At 46.5% G+C, this 17,306-nt stretch overlaps 1 protein-coding gene across 4 annotated transcripts in view; it reads right to left on the bottom strand.

The window, feature by feature from the left end:
• EPS8L2 (EPS8 signaling adaptor L2) overlaps window positions 1-17,306 on the bottom strand; it is a 110,516-nt gene extending 93,210 nt beyond the window's left edge. The window contains exon 1 of one of the 4 annotated variants that reach the window (XM_084632324.1): window positions 16,815-17,306. The gene's annotated coding sequence lies outside the window, so the exon portion shown is untranslated. The remainder of the gene's footprint in view (window positions 1-16,814) is intronic. The other 3 variants (XM_084632325.1, XM_084632322.1, XM_084632323.1) reach the window with 3 other exon arrangements.

The following is a 17,306-nucleotide window of genomic DNA, read 5'->3' as shown; positions in this document are numbered from 1 at the left end:
GAGATTCTGGAAACATTTCTAATCTCAGCAGCAAGTCTGACTCAGGTGGCTGGGAGAAAGCGAGGCCCTGATTCAAAGCCCATCCAAGTCAGTGGGAATCTTTCCTTTGACTTTACTGGGCTTTGGATCCTGACCCCTTAGCGCCAGATAGGGCAGATGCTTGCTTAGGAGGTGCATTGGTGGCTTCAGAGTGAAATGCTCTCAGATCCGAATAGCACAAATGGGAATATTTCTCCCTCCTCCATTCCTGACGCAGGACCATGAATCCAGTACAGTTAGTGTATAATGCCAGGTTGGAAAGAGTGAACTAAGGGCTGGCTCATCGGAGAAGTCAGTGGGAGTGGAAGTAGTCTCAATGGGAGCAGCATCTGACCTGAAGTCTCAAGATGAAAAGAATCCTATGCCCCCCCCCCTTTTTTTCCCCTCTGGTGCACCTTGTGATTACATTATAAATCAGAGACTGGGCCAATCAAAATAGGGAATTATATTGCATGGGAAGCCTAGCCAATCAAAACAGGGAATGGCTGTGCGTGTGAGACTCTTATTCTAATGAGTAGAGCACTGTCTACCTCCTGAGTAGCAAGAAAAACTCCAGGGGAACATAATGTTCTACTCCAGCCAAACTCCTAACATGGCACTGAATGAGGGGCTCTGTGTCTATGCAAAGTGTGGAGGGTGTCTATGAATGGTAGCGTGTCCATTTCTCCTGGCTGAGCGCTCGCATTTGAAGAGCTTTACCTCACACGCACACCTCCCCCAGGAGCCAGAACTGCACATTTGCCTTCTCCAAGCTAGCAGGCACTTGACTTCTGAAGCAGCCAGTGGCATGTATGTGCTGGTGTGGCCTAGTGGCTGGAGTGGAAGACAGAATGTCAGGACTCCCAGCTCTGTCATTGACTCACTGTATAACATTGGGTAAGTTGCTTGAAGGCTCTATGCCTCCATTTTAAGAAAAGGGTACAGTATTACTGATCTACCTAATAGTGGGGGCTGTGGGCCTTTGTAAAGGAATGTTCAAGAGCTCAGATCCTCGCTTGAAATGGGGTGGAATATACCCACGATGCATTGTTATTTAATACCCCAAACTACACTATTTAAGCACATCAATCAGAAAATGCAAAACCTTGCTTCCTTCAGCAGCTTTACTCTCAAGCAGGCTGCACATCAGTGAGAATACTTGTCATTTAAAAGCCCACACTCGCTGCACAGTGACATGACAGATCACAGCTCTTTTCTTATACTGAGAGTAATAACTGTTACCGCAGCTATAACGTATGGTAGCCAGGTCAGTGATTGGCTTCTTAGTGACGGTTATTTTAAGCTAATCATTTACCTGCATAAATATTTAATTAAAACCACTATTTAACACACGTGCTGGGTGGCCAAGTTAACATGTTAACACAATACAATAATCTCTAGCTTGCCCTTACAAGATTCCCTTGTTTATAAGATACCTCTGGCCCTCAACACCAATTTGTTATCTGATTTCATAAGTGACCCATAAAGCTGCTCTTAATAGAGCTGGCAGGCAAATGCACTGCAGCGTTCTGCTTCCCAGCAAAGGCCCTGTCTACACTAGTGACCACAGTGACAGCTGTACTTCACTGTGGTCACTAGTGTTATTATGGTACCAGTCTGAACTAGGCCAAAATCTTTCGAGAAAGAAGACCTGCCCTAATGGCTTGCTTCACACCACCCAGCAGGAAATGCTGAGGTGTGTTCCTCTTTAAGAGCCTTTCTCAGCCTCTGCAGCCCCCCTCTCTCCCCCTTTCCCCGCCCATGAGATGATTTATTGAAGGGGTTGAGGTCAGTGAGCTGTGTGTGTGACTGGGAGGCTGTTGTAATTCTTTTCCACCAGCTCCACCTGAGAGATTGGCTGCTAAGGGTGTTTTTGACACTCCCCAAAGGTGGATGTTAAAGCTGGACTCACTTGCTGGCTGATATTCAGGCTTGCAAAGGGATAAAGTCACTCCATCAAAGACTGAAACCAGGGCTTTACACCTGTTGGTTAACAGAAGAATGCCCTCTGCAAGGAGGGGCAGTAAATGCAAGGCATGGGGCTTAGCATTAAGCATTTACAAGTGCCTGCTGGCCAGCCTGCCTCCCAAAGGGGGATGGACTCTCTGGACCAGGTTCAGTGCTGATTCACATGCCCTGATGGATATCAATGGGACTGCAGCTGGGTGCAAATCCAGATTGGTGAATCTGACCCCTCCCACTTCAGGAGATGTTCTCCATTTCTTAGGGTCCCTTTCCTGTTAAACTGCTGGCTTCTTCATTCTGTTGAGTCAAGAAGCCTCTGTCAGGCTCCCCTAATGCCCTGAGAGGAATAAAGCTGCAAATATTCCCATGTCTAACCCCACAGGTGAGTAGCTGCGTCACCTGCCCTAGAGTCACTCTCCTCCCCTTTCCAGGGGGCCTGAAGCAGTTCACAGATGCCTTCAGTTGGGATAAACTGTTGCATCCGTAAATTCCATTGACAACTGTGGGAATTTTGAGGGTTTTTTTGCTGGGCGATGGAGGATTTAGACGTTTCATCTGCTGAAATCGTGTCTGACACTTTAGGGCTTTTTTCAGTCTGTAAACTAACTATTGCTGCTTTCATCTCCCTCTCCTCCTGCTCGGTTTCTATTTCTTACTCACGTCCTGTCTGTATATTTTTGGACACTTGCTAACAATTCACTTTGGGCTGAAACTTGGCACTTAGGAACTCAGCCGGGAGTGTCCCTATAAAACAAACAGATATTGTTTGAGCCGGTCTGGTGGCAGCACAACCACATGGGGGGAGGGCGTGAGTCTCCAGCCCTAGGCCTGGCAGGGGCTGGGAGTGCTACTGAAGCAGCCCATTCAGCCCCTGGACAATATGTGGAGTGGCACTGATGAGCTCTGGAAACCCTACTCCCCAGAACCCTTCTGGGGATCAGTAGACTTGGGAGCCATCCATGGCTTGGGCTTCTATTTGACAGTAGTGAGTTGGAGGAAGTCTTGAACAGAGGGCTTGCTGGGGCTGATCAACAGTATGCCATGCCCCGCGTGTACCTGGAGGGTAGTGTGGCTCTGAATGATGTGGCATTTCTGTAAGGTGATATCCCTGCAGCTGCTCCTCCTGTGTGCCCGACACACTTCTGCTGTTAATATTTCATGCCTGCTAGTCTTCCTTGCACCGCTGCACAATAGGTGCCTATGACAGCCAGCTCCATTTACAGCTGCAGCCAGAGAGAATGAATGGATTTTTGTTTGGAGTGGTGTTAGGTTTCCTCACCCCTTGTGGTCAGAGTTGTCCTATGGGGGTAGATGGCTCTGCAAGGGGTAGGGGAGCTGATCTGGCCAGACTGATTTGGCTGGCAGGATCAAAAGGCAGTGGGAGTCTGTTGGATGTAGACTGATATTTGTTTACAGGATGCAATGTGTCTATGGGCCAAATTAGCAGCTGGCATAATTCCACAGACCTAATCCATTGACTTCTCCGCTGATGTAATTCCACTGAACTTGGCCCTGAGCATCCACAGGGGAAGAAAGTCCCAGGTTCATGCTTGACTGTGTGGTAGATATGTGCGGGGATCCCAGTCAACATAGGAGCATAAGAATTACCATATTGGATCAGACATGTGGTCCATCTAGTTCACTATCCTGTTTCTGACAATAATCAGCAGTAAACTGGGCAGGAAACTCCACAATAGGCAGAAGTAGTATAAACCCCCAGGAAGGTCTCTCCTTAATCCCTAATGGTTAGAGGTTGGTTTAAACCTTGCAGCATGGGGTTCTGTTAGCATTAACTATTATAACTTTGTGTTATCCATGTAAATGTACAATCTCTCTTTGAATGGTGCCAAATTCTTGGCCTCAACAACAAGCTAAACTGCACTGCCCATTTTACTGTACAAATACATGTCTTTCACTGCATTTGTACATCAGTTTTCTGTATTCCGGCACCTTCTTTACTATGTCCTTTTGTGCACTTTTTGCCTGATTCTCTGTTGCTTTACACCAGTACAAAGGGGGTATACGATGCTATTAAGTCAAAATAAAACTGTACTGAATCCAGATCTTCTGATTTCCAGTCTTAATCACACCACCATCATTCCTCTCGGGTTTTGTAAGGAGTCTCTACAAATGTTGCTGGCGGCAGAACCCCAGTAATCTGGCTCTGTGGTCATGACTCGAGCTGGTCGAAACTCAGAATTTCCATTCTGCAAGAAACTTTTTGAAATTTGTTTTTATTCCGAAACTAAATGACGGCAAAAAAAATCTCGCCAAATGCAGTTTTCTAAAAGCTGTCATTTTGGATCAATTAAAATGTTCCATTTCGATCAAATCAGAAAGTTGTGTTCCGCTTTCAACAGGTTTTATTTTTTTAATTTGTAATATCAATTTTTAAATGAAGAGTCGTTTTGAAACAAAAATCAAAATATTCCATTCTGTTAACGTCAAAAGAGAACGTTTTGACCTTAGCAAAATGCTTTTTTTGTTGTTGTTCTTCGGTTTCTTTCCTTTACAAAATTTTGTCACACACAACATGTGTGTGACAAGGTGGGTAGAAAGCTGGCTAGATTGTCGGGCTCAACGGGTAGTGATCAATGGCTCCATGTCTAGTTGGCAGCCGGTATCAAGTGGAGTGCCCCAAGGGTCGGTCCTGGGGCCGGTTTTATTCAGTATCTTCATAAATGATCTGGAGGATGGTGTGGATTGCACTCTCAGCAAATTTGCGGATGATACTAAACTGGGAGGAGTGGTAGATACGCTGGAGGGGAGGGATAGGATACAGAAGGACCTAGACCAATTGGAAGATTGGGCCAAAAGGAATCTGATGAGGTTCAATAAGGATAAGTGCAGGGTCCTGCACTTAGGACGGAAGAACCCAATGCACAGCTACAGACTAGGGACTGAATGGCTAGGCAGCAGTTCTGCGGAAAAGGACCTAGGGGTGACAGTGGACGAGAAGCTGGATATGAGTCAGCAGTGTGACCTTGTTGCCAAGAAGGCCAATGGCATTTTGGGATGTATAAGTAGGGGCATAGCGAACAGATCGAGGGACGTGATCGTTCCCCTCTATTCGACATTGGTGAGGCCTCATCTGGAGTACTGTGTCCAGTTTTGGGCCCCACACTTCAAGAAGGATGTGGATAAATTGGAGAGTCCAGCGAAGGGCAACAAAAATGATTAGGGGACTGGAACACATGACTTATGAGGAGAGGCTGAGGGAGCTGGGATTGTTTAGCCTGCAGAAGAGAAGAATGAGGGGGGATTTGATAGCTGCTTTCAACTACCTGAAAGGGGGTTCCAAAGAGGATGGCTCTAGATTGTTCTCAATGGTAGCAGATGACAGAACGAGGAGTAATGGTCTCAAGTTGCAGTGGGGGAGGTTTAGATTGGATATTAGGAAAAACTTTTTCACTAAGAGGGTGGTGAAACACTGGAATGAGTTACCTAGGGAGGTGGTAGAATCTCCTTCCTTAGAGGTTTTTAAGGTCAGGCTTGACAAAGCCCTGGCTGGGATGATTTAACTGGGAATTGGTCCTGCTTTGAGCAGGGGGTTGGACTAGATGACCTTCTGGGGTCCCTTCCAACCCTGATATTCTATGATTCTATGTTTCCATGAAAACTTTCTATTTTGATAAAATGGCATTTGTCAGTGGAAAGCTTGTGGCCATCTCTATTCATGACGTCCTCTTCCAAGTGAGAGCTCCAGGAATAACAACCTTTGTTTGTTTGCAAACAAAGGAATAAGGGCAACAGACTGTTGACTGAAAATGACTATAAGTGAAGGTTTTGGTTTTCAAAGTGCCTTGGAAGAAGAGTGCTGGCTTTCAGTCAGGTAAGCCCTATTTTATTTCATTGAAGTCATTTTATTTCGTCAGTCGCCACTTCCAGCTATTGATAAAGAAACACCATCCGCCAAAGGCACAAACACAGAGGCACTGTGGTACCAGCCAGCTATGTCTGAATCATAGATCATCCCTATATGGTTCTTGTTTCTGTCTCTCTGATGACAGGAGTTGGGATTACAACCAGTATGTGGAACAGGGATCCCATTTTCTGAAATCCTGAATTACCTTTAAATGCTTCAATATAGCTCTGCAAGGGTTGCCCTCAACTATTGCAGCCTGCCATAGCACTGTGCCACATCTCTGTTAATATACAAGGTGCATATACTCAATAGACATGATGGTGGAGACCTAGTTCAGTTTGCCATTTGAAAAGGTGCTAAGGCAAGAAGAATGGGTCAGGGGTTCAGTTCAGAAGTCCACCACAGACTTCTTAATGTGACCTTAGGCAAGTCACTTAGCCACTCTGCCTCAGTTGCCATCTGTAAAATGGAGATAATGTAACTTCCCTACCTCACAGGGTTATTGTGAGGATAATTACATTAAAGATTGTGAGGTGCTTGGATATTATGGTAATGTGGGCCATACCTGGAGGGGGAGATGGTGGGTCCAAGACACACAGTTTGAATCTGGATCTCAACACTCCCGAAACCAAAGTGTGTCAGAGATTGGGCTGAACCCTAATCCTAGATTCCAGTACTGGCTGATGCATTGCCTGCCTTTGTTCCAAGTCTATTGTATGGTTCTGCAGGTAGTTTCTGGCCACATTTTAGTATTTGGCTCATTCTGTTAAGGAGAGTTTTCAGAGATGTGGTTTATGTTCACATCAGCTGTCACTATAAGCTGGAATGATGTTCTAATGAGACCCCCCCATTTAGTTCACATTTGAATTTGAACTCTGCAATCTGGTCTGCTTAAAAGACAGGCCAAAGCTCTGAATTCTCTCTAGTAGCTTGAATCTAGTGTGCAGTTGGAATGAGTGGCATTTTAGTCAGCACTAAGGACTAAACCCTGGATGTACACAGCTAAGAGCATGAGCCTCTACAATTAATTACAATTAGAGCTAAAGCAGAACTAGTTCCTCTATCTAGGAGCTGTCGGAAACATATCCTCTGTGGATCAGACACACGGGGATGTACAACACGTGCTGCACGGTGAGTTACACAGTAACCAGAATGATCCCCCCCCCACAAGAGACGTTCCAAATGAAGTCTGTTCGCTTTGCCCTTTGTTTCATTTCCAATGGAAGAAAGTGTGTCGCTGGATTTGTCCAGGCAGCTTAAAAGGGCCATTTCTAATCTTAATGATGCAGAAGCATTTTAACAACCTCAGCACAAATAATTAACCTGGCACAAGGGGAAAAAAAGCTGTCACTGTATTTGAGCTCTGGACCCATGTTGGGGATCTTGTTCTGGGTCACAGAACATCAGCCATGTGATTTCTCCTGGCTCCTTATCAGAGCTCTTGTTCTAGGGCCAAACAGCAGAAGTTATGGCAGGTGCCTGCTGCAACATGCCAGCTGGCAGAGGAGGAACCCAGCGGAGTAGTCAATGGTGCTGAGAAGGGAAGGGGTGGAAAAGTCATCTGTGCAGCACAAACCTACCTCACGGATGTAGGATGCACCAAACCCCCTGCGATCAATGAACCCATCAGGCCTTTACCAGTTTCCCCCAAGTTGTCCCCTCTGAGCTACCAGGTCTCTTGTATGTCTGTGCAGAGGCTTGGCCCTGATTTTCAGCCCTGAAGGGTATCACAGGTAAAACTTTGCCTGTGGGCACAAAGGAGGAGCACCCTTGTTCGACACCCTTGTGCTAGTTCCCAGGGGACAGGTGGGCAGGGAACGAGGGGATCAGGACTGGTGCTCATCTAACGGAAAGGCACTTTTAAAACCATGCAGGGAAGCAGGGTGAGCACGATTGGTCTTTGTGAGCTCCTGGCAACGCCAGGGGAGAGCCTGGCAACAGAGACACCTGTTTAGCCTCAGACTGATGGGCTCCTGGAGCTGAAGGGAGAGTTAGTGGTGGCTGTTTTAAGGGCACAGTAACCTAGGCCAGTTAATATAGTCTGTGCAGCCTGAGGCTAAATAGCAGTGGAGAATCTGGCTCAGTGAGAACTGTCAGGTGGTGGAATGGCCTCCCAAGGGAAGAGGCAGAAACGTGGGGCACTTCAGAGTAGACAGTACAAAGCCCTTCAGGGCAGAGACTGATTCATGTAGATTTTCCAGACTGCAATTAAACTCACCCTACCTTCTCTTTGATTGAATAGTAATCAGGACCACTGTTCTTCTGCACCCCATCTGCTGGCTAAGGGGAGCTGTTAATAAGGACACACAGCCATGGACAGCTGCCTGTACACATTTTTAGTGCTCCATTTTCTAGATCACTGTTTTGGCCAACTCCAGCTCGGATGACAAGTTATTCACTTTGGGTGTTCACATTTTAATAAGTAATTAAATCACAGTCACATGGACATGCAGCAGGAAAAGGGTCCTCCCATCTATCCCACATGTGACAGGATCACCAAATCAGCTGGGCACTCCCAAGGTATCATATGCACACACTGGCAAGAGATAGCTATGATCACAACACAAGTGCATTTTGGTCTCTCTATCCTGCTGAATCTGTTCCTGCCCAGTTTTAATTCTCTTGAGTCTCAGCTGGCTGGGTTGCTGCTTATTGCAGCTAATTAAGCTTTTTTGTTTTTGTTTTGTTTTGTTTTTTTAAAAGCAGCTGTGACCGGCAGCAGTAATTAACCTTTGGATGTTTTCTTCAGCGTTCAGCCCCAACTGAGATTGGTCAGTGAACTGAAATCAGTGCCCTGAGCCTTTTGTGACATGTTTACTCTTCCCTCCTCATCTCCAGGGCAAAAAACCACTTTATTCACATTCCTCACATGCCAGCCTACTTCAGGTTTAATTTGAATCACAAGGGGTGCCTGGGACTCCAAGATACTGCCTGATTACAGCAAATCTGGATCTGGATACCAGCCCCGACTCTCCTCTCACTAGCACTGGTTTTGCACAGATGTAAAACTATAAGGCCAGATCTTCAGCTGGCATCAGTTGGTGCAGTTCCCTTGGAGCCATGCTGAAGCTCTGATGCATAGATTTCAACGAATTACTCCTGGTTTATATCACAGTGAAAGAGAGGGGATCAGGCCTGCTGATTACACCCCCCATGAAATTTTGAAGGTGTGCTGATATGGGATTTTCAATCAGCCCGTTATAGAAACAGGGACCATCCAGTTGTGGGTCTGGATTTGGGGACAGATTTCAAACCCTCCTGTAAGTCAATGGAACTACTCACACACCAAAAGTTAAGAACATGCTTCAGTGCTTTTCTGGATCAAGGCCTAATTCCCCAGGCAACCACACTGACATCTATGGACCTGATCTGAATCGCTCATTGGTGTAAATCTGGATCAACTCCACTGAAGTCCGTGTAACTGAGATCAGAATTTGGTCCTTTGGAGTTGCACTGGGGGTAAATCAGCATAGACTGTGGCCCACAATATTGATCAGAGAGTCCTTGACTACGCTAAGCACCAGCATCCACCATCAGTATGTGAATTCCTTAGTTCCATCAGGTTAGTATCAGAAATATTAAAGTGAGGCCGTGAAGGGATTCCAGAGAAGTCCCACTTGCAGCAATGATCAAGCAGGTAGCGAATACAGTAACTTCTTGCTTAATGTTGTAGTTATGTTCCTGAAAAATGTGACTTAAAGCGAAACAATGATAAGTGAATCCAATTTCCTCATAAGAATTAATGTAAATGAGGGGGGTAGGTTCCAGGGAAATTTTTTTCACCAGGCAAAAGACCATATTATGTAAATATATGTATACACAGAAAGTTTTAAACAAACAATTTAATACTGTACACAGCAATGATGATTGTGATGCTTGGCTGAGGTGGTGGAGTCAGAGGGTGGGATATTTCCCAGGGAATGCCTTACTGCTAAATGATGAACTAGAACTCAGCAGAGCCCTCAAGGGTTAACACATTGTTGTTAATGTAGCCTCACACTCTACAAGGCAGCACAAATGGAGGGAGGGGAGACAACACGGCAGACAGAGGAACACACCCTGTGTGTGAGAGAGAGAGATGCGCATTGCCCCTTTAAGTATGCTAACCGCATTCTAAGTACATTGCCTTTTTAAGTAAATCCAGAAGTTGAGTCAGCAGCTGCTGCCTGTAAGCTCCCTCGGTCCTGAGCCCTGTTATGTCCCCTTCTCCCCTCCCTCCCTCCCTGCTCTATGGAGATAGGGTAAGCAGGTGGCAGGAGCAGGGAGACACCCTGATATTAGCCCCTCTCTTACCCCACCCCAGCCCGCACCACAAGCAGGAGGCTCCCGGGAGCAGCTCCAAGGCAGAGGGCAGGAGGGACAGCTGAACTGCTGGCAATGGGCCGTGGGGGGAGGTACAGCTGAACTGCCGGCAATTGATAGCCTGCTGGGCAGCTGCCGCACAGGGAACTTAGGGGAGCGGGGAGCTGACGGGGGGGCTGCCGGCCCACCCTGGTTCCAAGCCCCCAGCAGCTAGCTCCAACAGGCTGCTCTTCCTGCCAGCAGTGGACAAGGCAGGCGGCTGCCAAACGACGTTATAAGGGAACATTGCGCAACTTTAAACAAGCATGTTTCTGAATTGATCAGCAACGAAACAAGATTAACCGGGACGACTTTAAGTGAGGAGTTACTGTAGTCTGATGGGTTTCAGAGTAGCAGCTGTTTTAGTCTGTATCCATCAAAAAAAAAAAGGAGGACTTGTGGCACCTTAGAGACGAACAAATTTATTTGAGCATAAGCTTTCGTGAGCTACAGCTCACTTCAAGAAAATCCACTCATGAAGTCAGTAGAGCTGGGCTGATGAGGCAGGATCCAGATTGTTTCGGACATTGTTTGGGTTGAAGGCTGACTTGGGGAAGAGTTAAGGTTTGGAGTCACTAACCCAGAAACCCTGTGAGATCAATTATTTGTGTGAGAGTTCTCCCACCTAGGGCAAAAGATTCACGATAGCAGGAGATTTAAGCTGCATCCGAATGGGATCATTACAGTGGCTCTGGCTTTGGATCCAAACAAGAACCAAAACCACTGGGGCACATTTGGATGCTGGGCTCTCACTCCAAACCTCCTATCACCCAACTTCCATAAAATTCAAAGAGGTTCCAGCTTTGGCCCGTGTCAATCGTTCATAAACGATTTTGTTCCTTATACTAATGAAAACCATTGTAATGATTGTCTGAGTTGTAACGTAGTCCTTGCTACAAGGTGTGACTCAGGGACTCTTACACTTATAGGCTCCAAGACCATTCCCATTCAGCTGTCCTTGGCAAAAGGAAGGTTGTCTGGGGTAGGATGTAAACTGTGCTGGTTATGGGGAGTGTTGGTCTGGAGGACTGTGCCTTTCTTCCTATGGAGTGTATTTCTCTTTCAGAGTTACACAGCGCTGGTGAATTTCACTGCTGGATGGATGGTACTTTGGTTTACTGCCATGCAAATGGACTGCACTTTAGCCCTTGCGGGATATAAATCTGGACAATTTGAGACTGATAAGGCAATAAACAACCAAGAAAAAGAAAACAGGAAGAAATAATTCAGAGAAAATAAAATAGAGACTGTTTTGAGCTGATAACAGAATTAGGATCCAGAATGAAGGAGAAATTTGCTGTCTCCCTTGAGAATTTGCATTGAAAGAACAAATCCAAATGAAGCTTGTAATATTCTTATTAGTGCCATATCCAGTTGGGTGCATTTTTCATTCGCTCTAGTGGGAGTTGCACTCTTATGCAAAGGCTGTAATTGGTCCCTGTAGTTTAAAATCCAGATCTTCTGCTGTGTCAAAGCAGCTGTAAGCTGCAACCCCAGGGCAAAACTGCCCTAAAGCCTCTTTAACTGGCCACAGAAGGATTCCACCCTCTGCAAGATAGGAGAAATCTTGCCAACTCCTCCATGCAGCCCTTGTGGGGAGATGGTTGGGGGGAAAGGAGCATGGCTAGGACACCCCTTCACCCTTAATGATCCCTAGTTGCCATAACAACAGCTGTTGTAATTCACACCTGCGGGCCAGTGCAGAGCAGCCCCCCCTCCCCCCCCTTTGCACCTCTCCTCCTAACGTATGCCAAGGGCTGGATCCTAAGGAATCCAGGGTTAAATGCACTACTCTAATACATGGTTTAAGCAAAGGTAGGGTCAAGACCGTTTGCCAGGCTGCTGTGGAGAGCAGAGCTGCTCCCAGAGACAGACCGAGCATGTGGCAGGCAGCCCCCAGCATTCGAAGCAGGGAGGCTGAGAGCTGCAGCAAAGAAGTCATTATTTTTCTTTTTCAGCCAGTGAGAAGGCGGGAGGAGTGGGAGCAGCAGGAGTTGAGTGACCCCATTTTCACAGTGGAAAGTCCCAGCCAGCTGTAGCTGGCGTGGGGGCAGGGCATGGTTCTGGTGAGGTGTCCGGAAAGCGCAGGCAGGAGGATTTTGGCAGCTGGGAGTTTGCTAGAGTGCCTCAGAGAGGACAGCATGATAAGTCTGATTGCAGGACATCCTTGAGGTACAGATGCACTCCGCCTGCCAGAGGTCAATTTCACTGGCTTAACTAGCTAGAGGCTCCGCCACACAAGTATGTAAGTGTTTGAAACAAGTGGGACAAAACACCTCTCATAGAATAACCAGGATATCTGGACAAGCCTGAAAGTGAGGGCCATTCCCAGCTCTCAGGGATACATCGTCCACCTGTGTGGGAGACCAATAGGACCTGATCTCAAGCCCATGGAAGTCAAATGGGGTCTTTCCATGTGGAAGCAACAGGAGCCTGCTGGTGGGAGGAGCAGACTGAGGAAACTGCTGTCCCTAACCAAGAACTGTATTTCCTCTGAAAACATCTGGTGAGGAGAGCATCACAGGATGAGCAGCCTCCTTTGCCTCAGGAAATACACCCATTGCTCTTTCTAGGTGACTTTTGCTAGCAGGGTGTTCACATGGCTGGTGTGGACAGGAACAGTTTTTCTGAGACTCATGGAATGGAATAGTGATCCCTTACACCCTGTAGTCCAGAGCATGGTTTATAACGAGGTTGTTAGAAAAAATATTCCCATCCCCACAAGCTAAAGAAATTTCACTAGAGCCCTGCTAGAAACAAGCCTGTTTCAGCGGTGGTGTTGTGAGCACTGATGAGCTGTAGTATGGATGGAGCCTAAGTGCATTCATTGGGAAATCATTGTGCAACCAAAACTAACTGTGTGAGGCTTCCAAATTGTTCCGCTACATGGACACTTTCAGGGCAGATTATTTCTCTTTTTTTAGTTGTGATTCCTACTCATTTATCCAGATTACCGGGGGAAGAAAACAGGTCATCTTATCCTTGGCATCATGCGTTTCATCAAAAGAGGATTACAAATCACTCTGCCACCGAAGAACTGCATAATGTGAATGGAAACCTTTTGCTTCCCTTCAAAGGGAAAAGCTTTCCATTTGCATACAAACCTGCCTAGCAAAAGGGGCCTTTTCTGTGCAATATCAGGGCAATCAGAGTTCCATGCATTACCGGCTGCCTAAGGTGCTCCAGTTGAAAGTTAAACTCCCTGTTTGTAGTGACCAGCTGTTTTAGGGATTGGTAATAGGATAAATTTGCCCTAAGGTTGTCTGTTCAAATCCAGTGCAGGTAGGGTGAATTGTTGTCACCCCCTTAAAGGTATATGAAAGACACATGGAATGTCTCAGCCCAGTTTACAGTGAACAAGTGTCCACCCTACCACCACTGACCCTAAAATGCATCTCGACAGAAAGGCCAATGATTGAACGGGTCTGGAGACTCAAACTCCCCTCCATCCTCTAACAATGGCACCTCCCAGAGGTAAGATAAATAGACCACATGGTCATGTGGGTGGGGTACTGGACTGGGAGTCCGGAGCCAAAGTTTGTTCCCACCTTGGCCTCGGATTGCATAAGGTCTAGCTCATTCTTGGCTGGGGTCCAGAGTCCCTGCTGTAATACAGGTGGGGTAGTGTTTGGAAACTTCCACTACCTATTCTGTGGCTAGAGAATTTCAGATTAGCAGTAGCATAATCACATGCATGTTGTTTATGAAAGCTCTTCAATGAGGCTTCTTATGACAGATGAGTACAATGGGAGCGGAAGAAAGGGGTATCTCAGAGATCAGGTGAGAGGTTTTGAAGGACCTTAGCTAGTAATGTGGGCACTTTGCTAGCTATCTAATGTTGAACATAGGTCAAACGAGACCTGATGTGGATACCTTGGCAAAGGAGTGATGTTGCAGTGCCATTGTGACATCATTCCAGGAGGAACAGTTGCAAAGGTTGGGCCACTTGGGTGTGTTTTATTGCGGGATGGGAAATAATCCCTGGCCCTGATGTTATTCCAGGAAGTCCATGGTCTTTCAAAGGCATAGCCTCTGGGGACGGTCTCTCAGAGAGGATGTTTGGAAGGCTGGCAGGTTTGTGTATATTTGGGTAGAATCAGCAGGTAGTGGGATAGCTTTATTACAGATCACGCTGAAATTATAAATTTATGCAAGGTGTGAGTCAGGGCAGAATTTGGCCCTGTGCTAGGAGAAAATGGTTGTCATCAAAACCACTTAACCTTCCCAGAATCAGCATTCACGAAAGAGAGAGAGAGAGACTGATGTGGGGGAGAGAGGGAGCAGAGAGAGAGAAAGGAAGAGGGACAGACAGGAGGACATAGCTGAGGGATCCAGCCCTAAAAGAATCATCCAGGCAATAATTCTGTGAGATTACACTTGCACTCCCCCCTCCCCCTCCCACACACACATTCCAATGTGGGATTTTTTTCATGCCCCAGAATAGTTAATTGATCACATGTGGTGCTCTGAGTGGTTTCCTATGGACATTCCTCAACCCCATTGCTACACACACTGGCAATACATAGATATATTTCACTTTTTCCTTAATCTGAAATTAAAAAACCTCTGGAATATTTTTGGGAGCATTTGGGGCTTTTAGAACTGTGGGGCCTCTTAAATTTCCCACATCCCTAATAAGGTACCTGGACAGTCACAAGCCTATCTGAAGGGCACTCACCTTTGCAATGCACAAAGGAAAGTGATCTGTCCGATCCAGGGGTCAGATCCTCAGATGGAGCAAATTGGCATAACTCAATTTGCTACCACAGCTGATTTATTGCTACCACAGCTGATTTATACCCATAGCAGATTCTGCCTAATCTGTTCCTTTAGCATGGGTTCAGCTTTCAAGTGCTATACTACAAAACCTAATGATCAGAGCTTTAATATGTCAGACAAATAATCATGCACCTGCATTAAGCAGCACCTGGCACTAGCAAGGAAACCCTCATCCCAAGCAATCACTTTAAAGTTTCCAGTGCAGTTTGGTTCCACTTTATCATAAAGACCAACCTATACTAGGCAACCAGTTTTGGACACCAGCTAAGGATCAGGATCAGGTCTGACCGCAAATCTAGGATGGTAAATAAATAATTTATATTACTCTAAATGCCTCTTGTTTAAATGAGAACATTATGCCGCCCGGTGTGACAGTTTCTACTGCATTTATTTGCATTTCCATAGCCAAGTCTGTGGCTTTCAATCTCCCTTTTTATGACAGAGCCTTTTAAAAGGCCTATACCTCCAAAGAGCTTAGCTGTCAGGGTCTCTTTTTCTACTGAGCCATTCTTTTCTGTGCCCAAGCAAATCACTTGATTACACAACTAAATGGAACCTTGGACACATAACTGCAAGCTTTGAATTCTTGGAGCCCATATTAGCTGTATTTTGTTTGGCACCAAGAAGGCTCCCAGATAGCTTCGCAGGTGGTGGACAGCCGTGTACCTCCATTGACTTCTAGGCAGGTAGGACAGTTTACACCAGTCGAGGAGCTGGCCCTCTCACTGCAACTGCTTTCCCTGACATGGAAACTGGCCTCACTGCAAGGCAAACCCTGCAGGGGCAGCTCAGTGACTGCAACAGGCTTTTTGAATGAGTAAGAACTGAAGGATCTGGCCCTGTTTAATCTTCCAGACAGTTCTTGGAACATTTTCAAAGCAGCCCAGCAGAGGCAGAATCACACAGAATGGCCCTAATTATAGGAGACGTAGCATCATCTTTTACTGCCTGATTGTTTCACAATATGAGGAATAGCATCAGAGGGGTAGCCGTGTTAGTCTGGATCTGTAAAAGAGGCAAAGAGTCCTGTGGCACCTAATAGACTAACAGATGTATTGGAGCATGAGCTTTCGTGGGTGAATATATGCATGCATCCAACAAAATGGGTATTCACCCATGAAAGCTCATGCTCCAATACGTCTGTTAGTCTAAAAGGTGCCACAGGACTCTTTGCCAATATGAGAAATAATTCCCAGAGTTTAAAAATACCATCAGTCAACACTTTAAAGAAATCTGGTCTCGCCAAATGTCCCCCTGAGGAATTTGCTCCAGTATTTAACATCCAAATAAGCACAAGGGGGAAAGCATACAGACAATGTCTCTTGCTACAGGTATAAAATGAAAGATTTCAGGGAGTCTGCACAGTCATGGGTCAGCTCTGCAGCTCAGAAATTACTCCCACTAGATTTTTAAGTACAGTCTAAACTTGTGTGCTGTGGGATGACCCAGCAAACCAGCAAGTCAGAAAGGATCCAGATTTGAAACAGGAGAAATTCCTTCCAACTTCTCCAGAGAGGAGGAAACCCCAATGTTTGTTTGCAAACAAACAGAGCTGACATAAAAATACAAACTTCAGACTTCATTAAAAAGCCTCTTCTCTGCCAAACGGCCGTCCCCTGCCAAGAAAGTGCCACCTACTGGAGGTAGGACACTGGGCAGGAAAGGGAGAGAAAAGGAAAACACTGTGAAAATTGCTGCTTTTTCCTTCTTTAGAGAAATCCCTCTCTTTAACGTCTCCCAGCACTAAATTCTTACCACCCTTCCCCAGCTGCATGGCCCCGTTCTCTGAAGTAGGCACATGTCACAGAGAATAAGGGACTGTGGAGAACTAAGAGGTGAGACTTACCGGTGCTGAGAAGCCTCTGCTGTTTGTTTCCTGGTCTCTATTTCCTCTCCCAGTTAGCTGTGCCCTGTTAGGGAAGTCCTGCTGCCATTCTCAGTACACCAGGCGTCCCTGTGCTTTTTCCCTCAGCAAATTGCTTTGGCTGATGTGAATACAGCCCCAGTGTCCCGGAGGCTTTTAGCTGAATAGTTTAACGGAGAGGGAGGGAGGGGGGAACCCACCTAATATTCCAGGGTGGCTCCTTTTTATATTCGCTCTGCCCCTGTCTTCCACTTCGGTCTCCCCAGTGTCTCTGAGAGCAGGTGACAGGCGGCTGGGTAGTGGAGGAACAGCATGGGGAGGGGAGGGCTGGGAGGCAGGGAGAGGTGGAGCCGCAACCAGACAACAGGTTACTGTGTAACTAGGAGCTCGAGGCCCTGGCTGGCAGGCGGCATGCCTGGAGCTGCCTCCAGTGCTGGGCGCCTCTGCTGGCCCGGGGTGGGGAGCGGGGGAGCA

The sequence above is a fragment of the Lepidochelys olivacea genome (assembly GCF_965140295.1).
Source record: "Lepidochelys olivacea isolate rLepOli2 genome assembly, chromosome: 6".
Taxonomy (NCBI): domain Eukaryota; kingdom Metazoa; phylum Chordata; order Testudines; family Cheloniidae; genus Lepidochelys; species Lepidochelys olivacea.
Note: the sequence above shows the minus strand (reverse complement) of the source record. Positions and strands in the feature narration are given on the sequence as shown.